The sequence below is a fragment of the Lissotriton helveticus genome, chromosome 9, assembly GCF_964261635.1.
Source record: "Lissotriton helveticus chromosome 9, aLisHel1.1, whole genome shotgun sequence".
In the NCBI taxonomy this organism is placed as follows: domain Eukaryota; kingdom Metazoa; phylum Chordata; class Amphibia; order Caudata; family Salamandridae; genus Lissotriton; species Lissotriton helveticus.
Genome location: NC_136070.1, coordinates 767878576 through 767892212, shown reverse-complemented (window position 1 = coordinate 767892212; position 13637 = coordinate 767878576).

The following is a 13637-nucleotide window of genomic DNA, read 5'->3' as shown; positions in this document are numbered from 1 at the left end:
AAATGACCATTTCTGACTATGTGGAGAAAGTTCGACAGGTCTGAGGTCATATTTTTCATCAAAAATTTTTTTTTTTCAAATGGTGAAAAAATGATTCAAAATGTCAAATGGATTGTGCCTCATGTTGAATAACCACTTTTTAAAGTCACACAGTGACCAAAATTGCCATTTTAACAGACTTTTCCTCCTTCTCAGAAGCTTCTATTTCGACCAATTTCTGGCAGAAAAATAACTCTAAACACACTTATTTTAGTCCCAAAAGCGATAATTCACATTTAATAGTAGTTTATAGTCAAAAGAGAAAACAATAAAAAATGAACATTTCTGACTATGTGGAGAAAGTTCGACAGGTCCGGGATCATCGTTTTCATCAAAAAAACTTATTTTTTCAAATGTTGAAAAAATTATGCAAAATATCAAAAGGATTGTGCCTCATGTTGAATAACCACTTTTTAAAGCCCCACAGTGACCAAAATTGCAATTTTTACAGACTTTTCCTCCTACTCAGAAGCTTTAATTTCGATCAATTTCTGGCAGAAAAATGACTCTAAACACTCTTATTTTAGTTCCAAAAGCGATAATTCATATTTAATAGTCATTTACAGTCAAAAGAGAAAACAATAAAAAATGACAATTTCTGACTATGTGGAGAAAGTTCGACAGGTCCGGATTCATCGTTTTTCATCCCAAATTTTTTTTTTTCGAAGGTTGAAAAAATGAATCAAAATGTCAAATGGATTGTGCCTCATGTTGAATAACCACTTTTTGAAGCCACACAGTGACCAAAATTGCCATTTTAACAGACTTTTCCTCCTACTCAGAAGCTTCTATTTCGACCAATTTCTGGCAGAAAAATGACTCTAAACACACTTATTTTAGTTCCAAAAGCGATAATTCACATTTAATAGTCTTTTATAGTCAAAAGAGAAAACAATAAAAATGACCATTTCTGACTATGTGGAGAAAGTTCGACAGGTCTGTGGTCATCGTTTTTCCCCCAAAAATTATTTTTTCAAATGGTGAAAAAATTATTCAAAATGTCAAATGGATTGTGCCTCATGTTGAATAACCACGTTTTAAAGTCACACAGTGACCAAAATTGTAACAGACTTTTCCTCCTTCTCAGAAGCTTCTATTTCGACCAATTTCTGTCAGCAAAATGACTCTAAACACCTTCATTTTAGTTCCAAACATGATAATTCACATTTAATAGTCATTTACAGTCAAAAAAGAAAACAATAAAAAATGACCATTTCTGACTATGTGGAGAAAGTTCGACAGGTCATCAAAAAAACGTATGTTTTCAAATGTTGAAAAAATGATGCAAAATATCAAAAGGATTGTGCCTCATGTTGAATAACCACTTTTTAAAGTCACACAGTGACCAAAATTGCCATTTTAACAGACTTTTCCTCCTTCTCAGAAGCTTCTATTTCGACCAATTTCTGGCAGAAAAATGACTCTAAACACACTTATTTTAGTTCCAAAAGCGATAATTCACATTTAATAGTAGTTTATAGTCAAAAGAGAAAACAATAAAAAATGAACATTTCTGACTATGTGGAGAAGGTTCGACAGGTCCGGGATCATCGTTTTCATCAAAAAAACTTATTTTTTCAAATGTTGAAAAAATGATGCAAAATATCAAAAGGATCGTGCCTCATGTTGAATAAACACTTTTTAAAGCCCCACAGTGACCAAAATTGCCATTTTTACAGACTTTTCCTCCTACTCAGAAGCTTCTATTTCAATCAATTTCTGGCAGAAAAATGACTCTGAACACTCTTATTTTAGTTCCAAAAGTGATAATTCATATTTAATAGTTATTTACAGTCAAAAGAGAAAACATTAAAATATGACCATTTCTGACCATCTGGAGAAAGTTTGATAGGTCCAGGTTCATCGTTTTTCATCAAAACATTTTTTTTTCAAATGTTGAAAAATGATTCAAAATTTCAAAAGGATTGTGCCTTATGTTGAATAACCACTTTTTAAAGCCACACAGTGACCAAAATTGCCATTTTAACAGACATTTCCTCCTACTCAGAAGCTTCTATTTCGACCAATTTCTGGAAGAAAAATGAGTCTCAACACCTTCATTTTAGTTCCAAACATGATAATTCACATTTAATAGTCATTTACAGTCAAAAAAGAAAACAATAAAAAATGACCATTTCTGACTATGTGGAGAAAGTTCGACAGGTCTGTGGTCATCGTTTTTCATCAAAAAAATAATTTTTTCAAATGGTGAAAAAATGATGCAAAATATCAAAAGGATTGTGCCTCATTTTGAATAACCACTTTTTAAAGCCCCACAGTGACCAAAATTGCAATTTTTACAGACTTTTCCTCCTACTCAGAAGCTTTAATTTCGATCAATTTCTGGCAGAAAAATGACTCTAAACACTCTTATTTTAGTTCCAAAAGCGATAATTCATATTTAATAGTCATTTACAGTCAAAAGAGAAAACAATAAAAAATGACAATTTCTGACTATGTGGAGAAAGTTCGACAGGTCCGGATTCATCGTTTTTCATCAAAAAAAATTATTTTTTCAAATGTTGAAAAAATGATGCAAAATATCAAAAGGATTGTGCCTCATGTTGAATAACCACTTTTTAAAGCCCCAGTGACCAAAATTGCAATTTTTACAGACTTTTCCTCCTACTCAGAAGCTTTAATTTCGATCAATTTCTGGCAGAAAAATGACTCTAAACACTCTTATTTTAGTTCCAAAAGTGATTTCATATTTAATAGTCATTTACAGTCAAAGGAGAAAACATTAAAATATGACCATTTCTGACCATCTGGAGAAAGTTTGACAGGTCCAGGTTCATCGTTTTTCATCAAAACATTTTTTTTTCGAATGTTGCCCCATGCCCGTTTTTGTTATCTCCAAACACACCAGATAATATTATGGGACTTGATATGCTTAAACATTTTCGAGCAACTATACGCTGTGCCCCTGAAGGGGTACGGGTTATTTTAAATGAAAACTACCCAGAGGTTGAGAGATCGTGCCTCATGCAGGAGGCCGATGCGTTAGCTTCTCTTCCGAGCACTTTATGGGCCACTTCTGATACTGATGTGGGTCAAATGACCATTCCTCCTGTACATATTACTGTAAAGGAGGGAGTGTCTTTGCCCCGCATACCACAGTATAAGATCTGAAGAGAGGGTGAAGTAGCTCTAACACATATCCTGAATGACCTGATTGAGGCAGGGGTGGTGGAGGAAGTCCCCTATAATGTTTGTAAAAGCCCAATTCTTCCGGTCCTTAAGAAAGACACAGATACTAAGATCTATCGTTTCATTATTGATTTGAGGGAAATTAATAAGATAGTCGTACCCCAGTACCCGGTGGTGTCTGATATTACCACCTTACTTACTTTGATTCCACCTACCGCCACTGTATTTACTGTAATTGACATGAAGAATGCTTTCTTCTCGATCCCTATTCATACTGATAGTCGATATTTGTTCGGCTTCACATTAAATAATAAATCATATAGATTTTGTCGAGTTTCTCAAGGCTACACAGAAAGTCCTAGCATTTATAGCCAAGCTTTGAAAAGGCAGCGTGATTCATTTGACTTACAGTCTGGGGTGGCTCTTATTCAATATGTTGACGACATTTTACTTGCAGCTGACACACAGGAACAATGTGAGGAGAGTACTCTCTCCTTACTTTCTTTTCTTGCTAAGAATAATCACAAGGTCTCGAGGAAGAAGTTGCAATATTGTAGACCAAAGGTGACCTACCTCGGTCATCTTTTGTCTAAGGAGGGGCGTGCATTGACATCAAACCGAATTCAAGCGATTTTAGATACGCCAGTTCCTTGCACTCAGAAAGATGTTCGTGCTTTCAAAGGTTTGACGTCCTTTTGTATACAGTGGATATTAGGATTTTCACACATTATAAAGCCTTTGTTAGCTTTGTTGTCCAAAACTACACCAATTCCCATTGAATGGACAGAAGAATGTCAGAATGCTTTTGAACAATTGAGACAAGCTCTTTGTTCTGCACCAGTGTTAGGTACACCAGATTATACAAAGATTTTTACACTATATGTACATGAGAAGGATGGGTGCGCATTGTCAGTCTTAGTGCAGTTACACGGAGATAAACAGAGACCTTGCGCGTACTTTTCAGCAGTACTCGACCCTGTGGCTCGAGGATTGCCTGGATGCTTTCGAGCAGTCGCAGCAACAGCTGTGGGCATACAACAGTGTGAGGGGATAATTTTGTCACACAAATTGCTGGTGTTAGTTCCCCATGCGGTAGATGCTTTATTGAACCAAACGAAAACACAGCATCTAACTAGCGCTCGTTTAACAGGATACGAGTTAATCAATCAATCAATCAATCAATCAATCAAAGCATTTATATAGCGCACTTCTCACCCGGAGGGTCTCAAGGCGCTGGGGGGAGGGGGTCCGCTTCTGCTCGAACAGCCAGGTCTTGAGCTGCTTCCTGAAGGCGAGGTGGTCTTGGGTCAGTCGGAGGTGGGTCGGGAGGGAGTTCCAAGTCTTGGCGGCCGGGAAGGAGAAGGACCTTCCTCCTGTGGTGGCTCTTCGGATGCGGGGGACGGCGTCGAGGGCGTGGCTGGTCGATCGAAGCTGGTGCTTGGGAGCGTAGAAGTTGAGGCGGCTGTTGAGGAATCCTGGGCCTTGGTTGTGTAGGGCTTTGTGTGCGTGGGTGAGGAGCCGGAAGGTGATTCTCTTGTTGACCGGGAGCCAGTGCAGGTCTCTCAGGTGTCCGGAGATGTGGCTGCGGCGGGGGATGTCCAGGATGAGTCGTGCTGAGGTGTTCTGGATCCGCTGGAGTCTCTTCTGGAGTTTGGCGGTGGTTCCGGCGTAGAGGGCGTTGCCGTAGTCCAGACGGCTGGTGGCGAGGGCCTGGGTGACTGTCTTCCTGGTCTCGGTGGGGATCCATCGGAAGATCTTACGTAGCATGTGCAGGATGTCGAAGCATGACGAGGAGACGGCGTTGACTTGTCTGGTCATGGAGAGGGAGGAGTCCAGGATGAAGCCAAGGTTGCGTGGGTGGTCTGTGGGTTTGGGTGCGCTGCCCAGGGCGGGGGGCCACCAGGAGTCGTCCCAGGCGGAGGGTGAAGATCCCAGGATGAGGACTTCCGTCTTGTCCGAGTTCAGTTTCAGGCGACTGTTCATCATCCACTTGGCAACGTCTGTCATCCCTTCGTGTAGGTTGGCTCTGGCGGTGGCGGGATTAACATATATTTGGGACCCCCTCTATTTATACTTAATCAGTCAGGGAAAGAGAGGAAATAGCAAAAGCAAAAAAATAAACACAATTCCCTCGCGACCTCTACATTTAGAAGTGATCACTACTTCTATCTTTCTACAATTATTATTTCACACAGGGTGGCAACAACTTATTTTCATTAGTGTTTTTTTATTTTCATTTTAGGTTATCTGAGTACAAAGTCACATAATGTTTTTCTTTTTTATCAAATACATTTTCAATAATTCATTTTAGTGAAACATTTAGTGATCTATTTACAACATTAAGAATTGTTATGGCATTCCGTGCAGAGAAACATATAAGCTTAAACAGTTTAAACAATTTCACCACATTCAAACTCTCTCATTCATACTCCATTCGCTCCATATTCTGCGTCTGAGGGATCGCAGATTAAGACGCGATATAACTACGCGAGGTCGACGCGTTTCGGCGGTGTAAAACCACCTTCCTCAGGACCTTCTGGCAGAATAAACAGGTATTCATGAACAAAACCACTGCACGGTGTAATATCTGTAACAATAAAAGATATGTATGTTTGCATCAAAAACCTTATAAATTTATTCTAATGGATACATTAATACATATAAGTGCTACAACTAACGTTGCCCTGTGTTATCAACACACGCTGACATTTCTTCTTTATAATTCTAATCAATTGTGACTGGCAATGATTGCAGCAAATGCAGGTAAACAGTTCCACATCCTAGACATCAGTGATTATATAGAGAAAACTTTTTAGAAAAAAAGAGAAAGAAAGAAAGGAAAAGAATTAGCTGAATTTCTAACTCGAAAACTCTATTTCGGGAGTTTGTAAGTCATGTCTATGCTTAGTTCTCTCCAACGTAGTGAAGAGTGGCTCAAAATTCTACAAGTCATACTCAGTAAAACAGTAATTATATGTTCTTACCCACAAGAAACTCTGCTTGAGAAGAAAAATGATTCGGTTACCCACTCAAAATATGAGGACGTGAAGTTCTTTAAACGATCCTAAGTTGAGTTAGAGAAAACACTATGCGTCAGGGCCCAGTTTTTTTAGGCTTACGTGCAATTGCCAGGTAGCAAATGTAGTTGTTACTTACCACGCATTGCAAGAAACCATTTGTTAGCGGATAGTTGGCATTAAAATGTCTCTTTGTATTAATTCCTTTTCTTTGGACACGGTGGTATATTCTGAAAGAGACCAACAGCTTTCTAAGAACACATGTCTATAGAAGAAAAGGAAACTCTCCAGGTTACTCAAATGTATTATACTCCTACTAACCTCGTTTATAATAATGTACTTTTATCGTCGAGGGGAGTATCTTCTGTTTGGTCTTTGTGTTGGATTTTTTTCCTTCTGTATATTGTCAGCCTTTTCGTTTGCCTAGTAACTGAAACCAATACAGAACTCATGATCGGGAGTTGTTTTGGATTATATAAAATAAAGAGATAACATATGATGTCTCTATTTTTACCCAGGTTTTAAACAAATGGTCACTTCGCATTGACTTAATGGCGCTACTAGATATCAATGCGCCCAGTATCGCCGGCCAGTTATTTATCGGCCAGGAAATCTCCCCATTGACGGGATCAGTTGCTCAGGATAACCCTGGGGGACTACCCGACAAAAAGAGCATTTAAACTGTGCTCTTTGTACTACTATTGCTAAACACAGATCGGGGCTAGTCCCTGGCTTCTACTTACTGATTCCTCCTCGGGCTTGGGCGCATTCACGATTCCACCAGCATCTCTCCGTTGGCGTGGGCCGGAAATTAATCCCATCGCGTCTCATTTTAAATACCCTTTGTTTGGCGCCAAAAAGATTGCGATCACATGATCGCCAACTTGGTCGCCATTATTAAATGGTTTTTCTACGTGACCTTGCTTTTAATATTATCAAAGTTCAATACTGTGGTATTACTGTTACATTATTGAACGTATTCCTTCTATTCCACAAAACGGGATGTTCAAACAGGAGTGTATATTAATAAAACCTATTTTAACCGTCTTGTGTGCTATTGCGGCCACGTGATCACGATATTGGCAGCCATTGTTAAGTGGAGTTTTTATTTATTTACTGGATATTTTGTTGCCCTCATATCTCGCATAGTGACATTAAATAAGATTTAGCTTGATGTAATGATTATACACTCTTTTATTCTATTTCTGGCGGTGGCGGGGTCATTGGTGAGGGAGAGGATCAGCTGGGTGTCGTCGGCGTAGGAGATGATGTTGAGGTTGTGCTGGCGTGCGATGGCTGCGAGGGGGCTCATGTAGACGTTGAAGAGTGTTGGGCTGAGCGAGGAGCCTTGAGGAACGCCGCAGATGACTTTGGTGGCCTCCGATCTGAACGGGGGGAGGCGGACTCTCTGTGTCCTTCCGGCGAGGAAGGAGATGATCCACTTCAGTGCCTTCTCCTGGATTCCGACGTTGCTGAGGCGCTGTACTAGGGTACGGTGGCAGACAGTGTCGAAGGCCGCGGAGAGGTCCAGGAGGATGAGGGCCGCCGTTTCTCCGTTGTCGAGCAGGGCTCGGATGTCATCGGTAGCTGCGATCAGGGCAGTCTCGGTGCTGTGGTTGGCCCGGAAGCCAGACTGCGAGAGGTCGAGGGAGCCGTTCGTCTCGAGGAAGGCGGCCAGTTGCTTGTTGACGGTCTTCTCGATGACTTTAGCCGGGAACGGGAGCAGCGAGATGGGGCAGTAGTTCTTGAGGTCGGTGGGGTCGGCTGATGGCTTCTTAAGTAGGGCGCTGAGTTCGGCGTGCTTCCAGCTCTCCGGGAAGGTAGCGGTGTCAAAGGAGGTGTTGATGATGTCCCGCAGGTGGGGTGCGATGACAGCGTCGGCCTTGTTGAAGAAGTGGTGAGGGCAGGGGTCTGTCGGAGATCCGGAGTGGATGGAGTTCATCGTGTTGACGGTGTTTTCGGTGCTGATCGGGGTCCAGGCGCGGAGGGTGGTTGTGGGGGGCAGTGGTTCGGTCGTGGCGTGCGTCGGTTGAGTGCTGAAGCTGTTGTGTATGTCCGCGATCTTGTTGTGGAAGTAGGAGGCGAGGGAGTTGCAGAGGTCTTGCGAAGGGGTGATGTAGTTGTTTACGGCATTGGGGTTGGAGAGCTCTTTCACGATGTTGAAGAGTTCTTTGCTGTTGTGTGCGTTGTTGTCCAGTCGTTCCTTAAATGCGGTTTTCTTGGTGGCGTGGATCAGTTGGTGGTGTTTTCGGGTGGCGAGCTTGAGTGTAGTAATGTTGTCCGGTGTTGGGTCTCTGCGCCAGGTTTTCTCGAGTGCTCTGCAGTTCTTCTTGGAGCTCTTGAGTTCGTTGTTAAACCATGGTGCTTTCTTGCTGCCGGGTCTGCTCGGTGGGGTCTTCAGCGGGGCGAGGTCGTCTGCGCAGTCGCTGATCCATTTCGTGAGGTTCGTGGCCGCTTGGCTGGGGTTCGTTGTGCTGGTGGGAGGGTACTTGCTCAGGGAAGTAGCGAGCTGGTCTGCAGTGATCTTGTTCCAGCTTCTGCGGGGACCCTGTTGCTGGTGATGGTGGAGCGTGGTCCTTCTGAAGCTGAAGTGGACGCAGCTGTGGTCCGTCCAGTGGAGTCCCGTGGCGTGGCTGAAGGCGATGTCCTTGCTGGAAGAGAAGACCGGGTCGAGTGTGTGTCCGGCGTAGTGGGTGGGGGTGGTCACCAGTTGCTTGAGTCCGAGGTTGGCGAGGTTGTCCAGCAGGGTGGTGGTGTTGCGGTCGCTGTTGTTCTCCAGGTGGAAGTTGAGGTCCCAGAGGAGGATGTAGTCGGCGGAGGGGAGGGCGTGCGGGCTGATGAAGTCGGCGATGTCTTCACTGAATTGTGTGCGTGGTCCCGGGGGTCTGTAGATGAGGGTGCCTCTGAGGGTGGTCCTTGGGTTGACGTGGCTCTGGAAGTGCAGGTGTTCGGCGGGTGCGAGGGTATCGTTGGTGTCGGTCGTGATGCGGATGGTGTTTCTGTGGACGATGGCGATGCCTCCTCCTGTCTGGTTGACGCAGTCCCTCCGGATGATCTTGTAGCCGTCCGGGATGGCGATGTCGGGCGCTGAGGAGGCGTTCATCCAGGTTTCCGTGAGGAAGGCGACATCGGGGGCTGTGGTATCGAGCAGGTTCCAGAGCTCGACGGCGTGTCTGTGGACGGAGCGGGTGTTGAGCAGGATGCACTTCAGGTGGCTGCTTGGTCGGTGCTGGTGTGGCGTGGGTCCGGTTGCAGGTGAACTTGCAGGAGTGGCAGCTGAAGGGTCCGTGGGTGCGTCTCAGTGTGGCTCGGTAGCAGGCCGGGGTTCGGCCGGTGTTGAGTGCGCTGAGTTCGGTGGCGTTGTAGGTCCGTCGGGTCGGCTTCCGTCGGTGGGGGCCAGGGGTCCTGGCGCTGGGCGCGGGCCAGGCGCGGACGGGCGCAGACGGGCTTACCTTTGGCGCACCTTCGGCGCTCATTCGGTGCTCCCGCTGCGCGCTCGCTCTGGGGGCGTCATAAGTGAGGAGCCAGGAGGGCGGGTCAGCTGGGTGGCGGGAGCGGGGCGGCCAATGGGCAGGAGGGGGGGCGGAGGCGCCAGAGGGCAGTGGCGGGAAGAAGGCGGCAAGAGCACCCCGGAGGGGGAGGGCAGCCGAAGCCGGGGAGAGGGTTACAGAAGGAAAGGGTGAACAGGCGGCGGGCAGGGGAGGCAACAGGCACACAGCAGGAGTACAGAAAAAAACGGGGTAACAACAGGCAACAGGGGAACCAGGCACGCAGTGGATGGCAGGCAGGCAGCGGTGAAAACGGAGGTAACAGGAAGAGCGCAGCCGTCAGCAGGGCAGCAGGGCAGCGTGCTGGCAGCAGCAGGCAGGAGCGGCGTAGGTGGGGCGACCTCGCCTGGGCAGGCTCGAGCGGTTGGCGCCACATATTACACTGAAGAGGTGCGCCACTTTAAACCCTGCTACTTTATTGCCATATCCTGTTGCTGAGACCCAGAAGGAAGAACAACATGATTGTGTTTTTCTGACCGAAGAACAGACAAAGGGTCGTATCGATTTACAGGATACGTCACTTCCAGATGTAGATGGGGAACTGTGGGTTGATGGATCGTGTTTGAAGCTGCCAGATGGTACAACTTCCGCAGCCTATGCGATCACAACACTTAAGACAGTGGTAGAAACAGCACGAATACCGCAGAAATCGGCCCAAGCAGCTGAATTGATAGCTTTAACGAAAGCTTGTGAGTTAAGTGCTGGATTATGCATGAATATCTACACTGACAGCCGTTACGCTTTTGGAGTAGTGCATGATTTTGGCCTACTCTGGAAGGAACGAGGGTTCCTGACCTCACATGGAGTGCATATTATGCATGGAGAATTAGTACGTGACCTCCTGAATGCACTATTATGTCCAAAGAAAGTAACCATAATCAAATGTAGTGCACACAAGAAGGTGACAGACAAAATAGGACAAGGAAATGCTTTCGCAGATCGCATAGCGAGAGAGACTGCGATGTTACAGAATGTCTCTCCCATGTATGTGGTGATATTCACAAGCAGAGCGATGGCATGATGCTAGAGAGGAAATATTGGACATACAAAAATCAGCGTCTGAAGCTGAACTTGCAACCTGAGAAACAGAGGGAGTGTTGGATGATGAGGGTTGGTGTAGCAAAGATATGGAGAGATGGAAATTGCCTGCCGCTTATTTGCAAGCAATGGTTCAAATGACACATGGGCTGGCACATGTTGGAGCTCTTGCAATTACTAAATTGCTTACACGAGTTTGGGAGCATCCTGAGATTGCCAGCACGGCCAAGAGAGTGGTTCAGACATGTCTGATATGTTTACAGCACAATCCTGCAAAAGGGACTTATACTCCTAAAGGAGGGTTTGTTCCACCTACTGCACCATTCAAAGTACTGCAAATGGATTACATTCAGCTTGAGCGTTGTAACAACTTGAAATATGTCCTAGTGGTGGTGTGTGCCTTTAGTAAGTGGATTGAGGCCTTCCCCACGAAGGATAATACTGCGTTGACAACAGCTAAAGTGTTACTTAAAGAGTACTTCCCACGCTACGGTGTTTGTAAATTTCTGTGGAATGATAATGGTCCTCCTTTTGTTGGGAAAGTAGTGGAGTATGTCTTGAAAGGATTGGGAATTAAACAAAGATTCCACGCTGTATTTCATCCGCAGTCAGCAGGTCTAGTGGAAAGGTACAATGCGACCCTGAAGCTGAAGCTAGCAAAGATTGTGGCATCCACGTCTTTGAAATGGCCGGACGCTTTGCCTTTGGCATTACTGTCTATTAGATCAGTGACACATTCCCGATCTGGCCTCACACCCTATGAAGTGGTGTTTGTAAGGCCTATGAACATCTGGGGAGTTCCAAAGCCTCGCTCAATACATGATGTGCCTTGTATAATGATGAACGATTATTTGGCACGATTAACAAATGATTTACTTTCTATTCATCAACAGGTTCGAGAAGCGCTCCCCGACAATTCCATTGGAGAGGCTCACGATCTTCATCCTGGGGACCATGTAATGGTCCGTGTGTTCGAGAGAGCCAGCAGTTTGGAGCCGAGATGGCGCGGTCCTGAACAAGTGTTGTTGGCAACTCGGACGGCTGTGCGAGTCACGAACAAGAAGCGGTGGGTACAATCCACTCACTGCCGGAGTGTCTCTCCGGACCTGGTGAATCCTGCGGTGCTGTCTGACTATCGAGACATCTTGGATGCAGAGAAGAGCCCAGCTGCTGCGCCTCACGAGTCGGAGGGAGCCTTCCACACTGTTTCTGGTGGAGTGAAGTATAACCTACGGCCAAGGAAATAGAGTTTCTTTTTTGACTATTTTTGAGACTGGTCGGTGTGTGAAAACGGAAGCCGAGAATATCAAGGGGGGGGGGATCAGTTCTGGCCAGTGTAGCGACACCCTTCTTGAATCTCGGAGAAGACACCAGCGGCTACCTCAGTTCTTAGCACTCAATTTTTATTTTTTAGCTTGTTTGTTTTGACACTTTGTTCTTTGAACTATGGCATCTACGACAATGAGGAACAGCAGAATTATTGGTGCAGTGCTTTTTGTTGTAACTATAGTGGTAATAGCAGTAATAGCTTGGACTATAGAACGATTGTTTCCTGCACGAGAATATTTACTGCCTACCACTCCAATCCCATCTGAACATTTTCATTTTACTCTGCCGTATCATGAAGAGAGACATAGACAGACTTACTTAAACAACAGCTTCATTCAGATTCTGCATCATACCCACAATATGACAAACACTTCAAACTGTTGGGTATGTGGAATGTTACCTGGACATCAGAAGAAAGGAGGAACTCCACTTATTCCTCTTCCATTCTCACATAATGGTTCTTGCAATGCTTGGTACACACTTCTTTTTACCCTAAGATGGCCAACAAAAGGTGGACTACTCTTTCGATTAAATAAAGTGTGCTACAATGATAGAGATGGTTACCCACAGGCAGAAGGAACTAAATTTGAGTGGGAAGAATATCGACCGGACAATGTATCTACGCCTCGCATTTTCACTAATCAACGAACTACAAATATGTCCAGTTTACATGTGATTACTGTAATTGAAACCAGAGCTGAATTGTGTGTGCGAAACAAGGGTATAATACCGGTTGGGAAGAGTGAATGTAATATTACTCTCACATTTGATACACCGAATGGTATTGCTTTTGTAGCTTCCCGAAATACTTATTTTATTTGTGAAAATAAAGGATATCATCATCTTCCCATTGGGTGGTTAGGAACTTGCTATATATCTTTTGTACTACCCCCTGTATTTATTGCTCCGCCTATGTACCATAATGATTTTGTAATGTATCATGATTTATATTAAGTAGGGTCAAGAGAACATTAGAAACTGAAAATGTTGACCAAACTGACACCTCCTTACAACAATATGTAGATTTTAATTTAGGCCTGTTTTCCTTTGTTGGTGCTGCTTTAAACAGCAGGAAAATAAGACGGCTAACACGTGTTGTGGAAGCTGTTGCTAATGAAACTGCCTCTGCTTTAGGGAACTTAACAGAAGAACTCCAAATTACCAGAATTATAATGCTCCAGAACCGGATGGTTCTTGATGTAATACTAGCTGATCGTGGGGTGCATGCCGCATTATCGGAAGTAGTTGTTGTGTTTACGTCCCAGACAATTCGCCTTCTGTATATGATGCCATTTCCAAATTGCATAAAATTGCTGCTGAAATCCATCCCGAAAATGGTACATGGACATTCTCTAATTGGTTCTGGACTTTGCTTAGTACCTGGGGTTGGAAACTACTGACGGTTCTCTGTATGATTATTGTAATACTTTTTTCCCTTTGTTTATGTATCCAATGTGGTCCTACCTTATGCTCTGTATGTATTACAGCCTGTATCCCATCCAAACGAGCTATTGCC